This window comes from Chanos chanos, chromosome 1 (genome assembly GCF_902362185.1).
Source record: "Chanos chanos chromosome 1, fChaCha1.1, whole genome shotgun sequence".
In the NCBI taxonomy this organism is placed as follows: Eukaryota; Metazoa; Chordata; class Actinopteri; order Gonorynchiformes; family Chanidae; genus Chanos; species Chanos chanos.
The window spans coordinates 3,651,541-3,654,040 of NC_044495.1; the positions used below are offsets into that span (position 1 = coordinate 3,651,541).

Here is a 2,500-nt window from a genome sequence, read left to right on the forward strand (position 1 = left end):
CAGTCCACTGACTTTGAGCAGATCCCCTACACCGTTGGCCAAAACGCACCCCCAAGAGCGTGACAGAGGCACCCAGGTGCTTCACAGAAAACTGCATCATTGTACTCTTCCTCTGACATAAACACGTGCGTGAACCAAAAAAGTCAAACTTGGACTCGTTGCTTTATAAGGCTTTGTGCCACTGGTTACTGCTTCACGGTTATTGCTTCACGCTTTGCCTGAAATCTCGCCCAACAACAAGACCGTGTCTTGTGGAACCTCTCTCGGTCAAAGTGTGCACCTTGGTGTCAGATGCCGAGAGAGCTGTTCACTGGTTTTCTGTCTGTTTTCCGTAAGGAAGTGGTCATTGGATATAGACAGCTCTTTAAGTCGCCCAGTTTCTTCAGATCTCTTTATGACAAACTCAGACACCACATGCTGAAAATCTGGTTTGATGTGCCATTGGTCACTGACTATAGACTAGTGGAGACCTGATTAAGTTGAATCAGGAAAGTCAGTGGTGGACTTTAACAAACACATGGAGCGGCCAGGGTACCTAATAGAAGTGGTTTGGGAACCAAACCTGTGTTCTTCTAGCCATCTCATGAGATGACAATAGATTTTAGAGCATAAGAAATTCTTTTATATGAGAGAGCATAAGAAATTCTTTTATTTTTTAATTGTATTAATGTTTCTACTCTGGTGTTATATAGTGTTTATTATGCACAAACAAACACTTGCTGCCAAGATAAATAACTTTCTTGAATGGTCAAAGACTTTTGCACAGTACTATACACACACACACACACACACACACACACACACACTGGCTCACATTCACACACATACACATGCACACAACTTTGCACTCACAGACACACATACACTCACACACACACACACACACACATGCACACACGCACACACGCACGTGAAGAAATCTAAAGTGCACATGAAAACAGTTTTCCTGTGGGGTCAAAGTAGAGGGTCAAAGGGTAAACACAAAACCGCAGCAGCAGTAACCAGACTGTTCTAGAATCAGTCAGCCGAGTGCCAAATCTACCTCAGAACAAGTGTTCAAAGGCACCACAACAGGTCTGAGACCGAGAAGTGAAAAGAGGTACTGAGTCATTGAGACAAGGCTCCGTTTAACGGTTTTAAAAACTCATGTTCACTCCATGTCCAGTTTTAAACTCATTTAATTCGCTCAGTCACTCTCGCTCCTCGTACACTCATTATGAGCGCTGGTTAAAATAAAAAAAATTTTGAAAAAAAGCCCGGAGGCACACGAGAATTAACAGAGCTACTTGATATGGAAATTTACAGGCACTGCTTCACACAGTGTTGACACAATTATAATTTCAGCTCCTCAGCCCTGAATGGTCTGTGTTTGTGCACAGCAGTGAGAAGCTCTGTGCTAATCACACAGGTCCTCAGAATGACCAAACACACACACACACACACACACACACACACACATATGCACACAGGCACGCGCACAAACACAGACACACACACACACACACACACACACACATATATACACAGGCGTGCGCACAAACACAGACACACACCCACACACACACACACACACAGGCGTGTGCACAAATGCAGACACACACCCACACACATACTCACACAGGCGTGTGCACTAACACAGACACGTACCCACACACACACGGACACACACCCACACCCACACACACACACAAATACACAGGTGTGCGCACAAACACAGACAGAGACACACACACACACACACATACACACATAATGCATATTCACCCAGGGACACATAACAACACTCACAGAGATACACACCAACACCACACACACACACACACACACACACACACACAGACACACACAGGTAATACATACACCTAATGTGACACATAGACACACAAACACATGCATACAAGGAGACGCACAGATATAGAAAAAGATACACATCACACACACATACTTATACATATAAACTTTGTCTAAGTTCTCAGGCAGGTTCTTTTGTTTTGTTTTGTTTTGTTTTGTTTTGTTTTGTTTTGTTTTGTTTTGCTCTGTTTTGTTTTGTTTTGTTTTGTTTTGTTTTGTTTTGTTTTGTTTTGTTTTGTTTTGTTTTGTTTTGTTTTGTTTTGGGTTTTTTTCTTACCTTTTGTTGCGTCCCTAATGAAACCAAATGCCAACATACCATATCCCTTAAATAAGATAAAAAATCAAAATTTTGAAATTATGAATTCAAATCGAATAATTGCAATTCAGTCTCGCTGAGCGAGTCCTGCGGTGACCCCAGTGTTGTGTCAGAGGAGCTTTGATTGACAGCCTGTCTTTACCACACGATGAGACTGAAGTGAAGACTGACCGGGGCCACTCGGGGACGTGTGTCTTTCCACTGGTCCTTGGCCGCCTCGCTGCGGGCCCGGGCTCTGCGCTTTGGCTCGTCGTCTCGCTGAGAGGTGAACTTGCGTCCCAGTTTCAGCTTTCTTGCAGAGGCCAGCAAGTTTTTCCTCAAGGACTTCTCCTC

At 43.7% G+C, this 2,500-nt stretch overlaps 1 protein-coding gene across 2 annotated transcripts in view; it reads left to right on the forward strand.

Annotated features, from left to right (window-relative positions):
• The window catches only part of prox1a (prospero homeobox 1a), a 42,715-nt gene that overhangs the window by 19,420 nt on the left and 20,795 nt on the right, over positions 1 to 2,500 (forward strand). The window lies entirely within an intron of this gene.